The sequence below is a fragment of the Paramisgurnus dabryanus genome, chromosome 2 (assembly GCF_030506205.2).
Source record: "Paramisgurnus dabryanus chromosome 2, PD_genome_1.1, whole genome shotgun sequence".
NCBI lineage: Eukaryota > Metazoa > Chordata > Actinopteri > Cypriniformes > Cobitidae > Paramisgurnus > Paramisgurnus dabryanus.
In genome coordinates, this window is record NC_133338.1 from 6,808,587 (window position 1) to 6,815,043 (window position 6,457).

The 6,457-nt window shown below is 34.7% G+C and overlaps 1 long non-coding RNA gene across 1 annotated transcript; it reads right to left on the reverse strand.

The window, feature by feature from the left end:
• Positions 1-1,667: 1,667 nt before the first annotated feature.
• On the reverse strand, positions 1,668-3,825 carry LOC135783717 (uncharacterized). The gene is made up of 3 exons (XR_010545744.2): positions 3,489-3,825; positions 2,546-2,650; positions 1,668-2,238 (listed from the first exon to the last, which is right to left on the reverse strand). It is a non-coding gene; the product is annotated as an uncharacterized lncRNA (long non-coding RNA).
• Positions 3,826-6,457: the final 2,632 nt, after the last annotated feature.

The window sequence follows — 6,457 nt, forward strand, 5'->3', positions numbered from 1 at the left end:
AATTCTTAAATTAAAATCGAGCAAAACGACCCAAGAAAATAAGTCTGGTTTTTAGACAAAATGTATCAAATTTAAGTGAATTTGTGAATAAAACAAGCAAAAAAATCTGCCAATGGGGTAAGCACATTTTTCTTGAATTTTTTTTTTATTTAGTGTTTAAGAAAAATGTTCAAGATTTTTTGCTTACCCCATTGGCAGATTTTTTTGCTTGTTTTATGCACAAAAAATCACTTAAATTAGATTTTTTTTTGGTCTATAAACTAGGGTCATTTTGCTCATCAAGAAAAAGCATCTTAATTTAAGAATTTTTTGATATTTTTACTGAAAACAAGATAAAAATACTAATAATTTTTTTCTTGAAAATCATTTTATGCAGTGTTAAATTTTACATACCATTTTCAAAAGCAGTCAAACAGAACATGGGTTGACAACACAAAACCTGCATGGCCCCCAAAGGTCCAAAAGTTGTTCTGGGCCATCATGGGATTAATGATGGCAGTCTGCTAGTGTGGGCTGCTCACAGAAAGCCAGAGCTGAGCCCAAAGCTTTGGCCTTTACCTGGGCAAGCCCACACTGTGCACGCCCACTGTGCCCACAAAAAGCCAGCATGGACCCACAGTGGCATGTTTGCAGGGTATGGATCCTTGGTTTCAGAGGGGAAAAAGCCACATTTGGAGGCTTGTATGTGAAGGAGCCTTCGAATTGGGATAGCCTTCATGGCGTCCCGGTGATGTCATTTGCCTTCAAAGACACAGCCCCTGGATTGGGATGCACCCATAGATAAAACATTTGAGGAGCTAGTGAGAATTAGATGCAACAGTGTTTGCTCAATAAGTTTAGCATTGGAATAAATGATAACTGCATTTACAATGACTTTGTGTTATTGTATTAATTAGAAATGAAAATAACATTAGAACAAAACTAATTAAAAAACATTGCGGGGGTAATTTATTTCAAGTAATTTATTTGATCATTATCTATATTTTATAACAAAATGTATGCAGGGTTGAGGAGTGACTAGTTACATGTAATACAATTATCTTATTAAATTACAAAATTAATGTAATTCAATTACCTAACCCTAAGCAATTATTTATGTAGACAGCAGTATACATACACATATAGCAACAAAAAAACACACAATTTGTATTTAGTTGTATTACTGAGATAAAAATGTGTAATTCTATTAGTTACTAATCAAATTAAAAGGAAATTGCTTTGCATTGATAAAGTAATCCAAATAAATCCAAACCACATTTATAATGGATAACTTAAAACAGTAAGCAATTACATTTCCAATAACTTTCCTAACACTGAATATGTATGTGAGATTCTTACTGTTGTGTGACTGTGGAATTTCTTTGAATTGCCATGAATTTAATTCCACTTCCTGTCATTCCAATTCAACTTCCAGTAGGGTGGAGTCAATTAAATTCTAATTCTAATTCATGAATTGAATGGAGGCCAATTATAAAATTCTGAATTGTGCACAAGCCTGCCATATACATCAAAATTTTACTAACATCTTAAATGTAGAGAGAGGGAGAGACTGGATAAACTTTTCCAGGGTTAGGATTCCCAGTCTTCCTCATTCTTCCTATTCTCATCTAATCAGTACAAAGCATACACTGTAAAAAATTTCACTGTTAAATAACAGTAATATACTGGCAGCTAGATTTGCCAGCATATAGTTGTAATTTTACAGATTACCTACTGTAATTTACAACAACAGTTTTTTACTGTACAAATATTACGAGACAGTACTGTAAAAAAAGGGAGCTGCACAGTATAATACTGTCAGATGTTTGGATGCATTATACTGTTATTTTAGGGTTCCTGCTGTTATTTATACTGTAGAATGTGATTTTTCTAGCATTGTTAAAATGTAATTTTAAAATAAACACTTAAAATTGCTTGCAAAAAAATTCTCAAACAAAGGATGATGATAAAACACTGTTTTTATTAAATATAACAAAATTCAGTGCATTCTTAAATGTCAGTTTCTGCCTCACTAATGAGACTGGGCTGAATAAAACATAATGCTGTGATGTCACATAAATATCACAACACTGCAGAATACAATGTGAAAGCCACTCAAAGTCCATGAAGTTTTTGATGAGGGTGGTCACGTGGGGATTAACAGTTGCTGCGTTTTTCTGGACAAGCTTTCCTGTCTTCTCGGACACCTTCACCTGCCTGGCTTTTGTTCACCTCTTAGGGTTCACACCAATTAAGCATCTACAAAGTACAATGAGAGAAGTAAAGATTAATTGCAATGAAGACAGATAAAACCAACTGCATTCACAGTATAAATATTCTGGTTGTTGCCATTCTGGCAGTAATGAGAGAGAAATACTTTATTCAAAAACATGTAGCATGACAACAAATTTGGCCAAAACCCAGTGTTATGTCTATATGCACATGCTAGCTTAAACTTCGACTTACTATTTAAAAGACCTAATGCAATCAAAGTCAATTTACAAAAAAGAAAGAGACACTAATTTAACGCAATGTGACATTCTTGAACAGCTAGTAGAGGATTTACCTTTGAACAAACTCCAGTGTCCTCGCAGCTTCATCTTGCCTTCACAGATGATGATGTTTTCACTGCTGATCATCCAACCTCCAAATGTTACTTCATCACCAGCAACTGATGCAGACAACAATTATAGTTAATGTCCCAAAAAACTATCAGATATTATACTGCTACAAATCCATTACTTACAAAAGCTAATGATATTAATTTCAGAAAGATATTTTTTAGACAGACTGACAGACTTTTCTATAGGCCTACTGTTTTATTGTTTTATACTCCATACCTTAGTGTTACACTTACCCAGCAGTATCAGCCTTGGACTAGCCGTTTTCAATATTTTACTATGTTCTTACCTCAACTTAGACGAATTAATACAGCCCTATCTTCTTTCAATGCGTGCACTTCATCTTTCACAGTGCCTCGTGAATGTAGCGTTTAGCCTAGCCCCAATCATTCCAATGGCTCCAAACAAAAGTTTTATTTTGTGCCAAACTTACTTGTGTAACTACTCATGTAACAGTCTTTAAATAGGGAAAACATGCAAGTGTTTGGTGGCTTCTAAATTCATCCCTGTTTGGAGCCATAGGATTGAATGGGACTAGCCTAAATGTTAACACATTCACGAGGCGCTGTACAAAGATTAAAAGTGCACACATTGAAAAAAGATACAAACAAATGGTGAAACAGAGCCCAATCCCTCATGTAGATTTAAAAAAAATATCAATAGATAATCGCACATCAGTCAGACATTTGATTAGATTGCAAATTAACATTAGCATCTTTATTTGTATTTAACCTATATAGCTAGTTGCCAATTTGTTTAACAATCTGCCCTAAATATGTCAAAATCAAATAAATCGTTTTTAGAAATATTTCAAAAATAAGCAAATATATATAACATTTTGTCAATTATTTCACTTAGAAACACAGACTCTGTTCAGTTTGTGCTTACCTTGATATACAGGCGAGGAGTAAAAAACAAGTGAATTCGTCGTCCGTCTCAGTGCTGGTAGGGTCACAATCGGAGTGAAAATGGATAGACAGTCTTTAATTCTGCTTCCTTCTCGTATAATAAAATGCAGAAAAACAGTGTAGTTAAATCAGTTTTACTCATGGTTGCAGATGAGCTCGTCACATGTCTGACATGCCTGACCAAACCAAAAAATACTGTATTATCCCGTAAGACTGAACAGGAGCTTGCTGTTATTATTTTGTTTGTCATATTAATGTTTATTTACAGTATTCAACTGTATTTATGAGAAACGGTAAATTACTGTCCAAAATTCCCCGTTTTTTACAGCAATTTTTTACAGTGTATGGTGTCCAGGCAGGAATGGATTTATCAGACCCTTGAGGATGAAGCACATTTACTAGATAGTAATAATTTTCTCCTTGGATGTAGAAATGCATGTGTGGATGTATGGGAAACGCATTGGGTGCTGATTGCTCATGGTCCATCTGTGTTATATTTAAAGAGATAAGGTGTGCCCATTTACTGTGCATAACTCTATACTTTGGGGTAAAAACAAACTGATCAAAAGAGCAGGAGGTCTGACTGAATGTTTTTTTCACCCACATTTCGTAACTCCATCACCATGCATTCACCAAAAGCACCACATCAAGTGGGGCTTTTAAATTGAAATAATTTGGTTTTGCATTCACATTTCATTTTAATAAATTAAGAAGGCATGATTCAGATCATCTCAAAGCATTAAGCTGTTGTCATTAAATCTTCTTATAAAAATACTTGACGTTATTTTAAAAATAAAGAGTTCAAAAACACAATGTGCATTCAGCAGATGTACTTTATGTAATGGACTGCAACAGTGTTCAAGGCAATATCCTCAAATAGCAACGAAGCAATTTTTTACTAAACCTTCAAAAGTAGTTAGTAAATCTCCAATGTTTGGTGACCAGATGTGGCTTGTAAATTGAGTTTTCTATCTGCAGGGCTCTATATCCGTTTAAATGAAAGAACAGACAGTTGGATTCAGAGCTTTGACTGCTCTGATCTCAAAAGACCCGAGTATGTCAAATTCAGGAGGTGAACCAATACTATCAGAATAATCTAAACCTGAAAGATTAAGGCTTAATGCGTCAGAATGCGGTGCTGTGGGAGGCACAAAGCCTTCATTTCACAAAAAGAATCAAAACAATATATTATCGTTTTGCTATAACATCTATTTTCATGCAGAGATTACTACATACGTTTATTTACTGCCACAAACAAGTAGTGCAGTAATGTCTTTTAGAGGTCCTAACTAACCCATACAGCAAATCTGATATATTGCCATATATAAAGATGTGTGTATTAAATTTAAGCAAGAAGTTACAAGAGACTGTTGTTAGGTCGAAGCAAACCCCTTCAGTTGTGACTTATTCATGATACAGCACAGCCTCAAGTACTGCTTATTGCTTTAATAAAACAGTTACCAAACAATACAAATATTAAAGGGACACTCCACTTTTTCTGAAAATATATTAATTTTCCAGCTCCCCAAGAGTTTAAACATTTGATTAAACGAGCATCACCTTCAAAAATAAGCAAAGAGTTTCGAAATTATCTTTCAATAGCAGGGGATTATTTTCGGGCACTAAAAACGAATGCTTTGTTAAAGAAGAATGTCTTAAGTTTAGACTTAAAGTGATCAAGTGGAAGTGATTTTTGTATGCGATATTTAACTGGTAGCCAATGTAAAGATGCCAAAATTGGACTTATGTGGTCATACTTTTTAGATCGAGTAAGCACTCTTGCGGCTGCGTTTTGAACCAGCTGTAGCTTGTTTACCTGATTTGCGTGACATCCCCCGAGTAACGAGTTACAATAGTCTATTCTAGATGTCATAAAAGCGTGGATAAGCTTCTCTGCGTCAGATGTAGACAGCATATGGCGTATTTTTGAGATAATTCTAAGATGGAAGAATGCTGTGTGGCAGATGTTGGAGATATGACTATCGAAGGATAAATTGCTGTCGAACATCACAGTTAAGTTCTTAACCGTCGAAGTTGGCACCACAGTGCAGCCATCTATGGGCAACTTGTAATCTGACATATTATGTTTGGAGCGATTCGGTTCGATAATAAGTATCTCTATCTTATTGGAGTTTAGCATAAGGAAGTTATGTGTCATCCAGTCCCTAATATCGCTAATGCAGTCTGTTAGCTTAGAAAACAGGTCGGTTTAGCTAGGATGTGACGAGATGTAAAGCAGAATATTGTCCGCATAGCAGTATAAACTTATGTTATGTTTCCTGATAATGTCTCCTAGAGGTAACATATATAACGAGAACAGGATAGGACCTAAAACTGATCCCTGCGGTACACCGTATTTAACCAGGGAGTGATATGACTCTTCCTCATTTACATAAACAAACTGATAGTGATTGGTTAGATACAATCTAACACCTGACCACTGATACCAACATAGTTTTCTAGTCTATTGAGTAAGATTGTGTGATCTATTGTGTCAAAGGCTGCACTAAGGTCTAGTAATATAATGTTTAACTCTAGGGGAGCTGGAAAATGTGTATATTTAAAAAAGTGGAATGTCCCTTTAAAGCAAAAAATAGGCATCAACTCAACTTTCAGGATATACTGTAAAATCACCAAAAATCTTCCTTCCGTTTGACCGACTGTGAACAGCGATATTTTACATGATATCTACAAATATTGGGTGCAGCAGTCATAAATAATAACACAGCTATTGATCAATCAGAATTTAGGACTGGAACTTATTGTTTTATAAATGTATAAATAGATTTCTGGGAAAGCAGGGTTTATTTTGCAATATTTTTCTATATAATTTGAATGTCTTTATTCTTTCTTTTAGTCTTTTTAATGTGACCTGGACCATGTTGTCGTGAGATTCATCCATTATAATTTTTTCATGCATTGTATGCATGCCTGCATTCTTATGTGAAT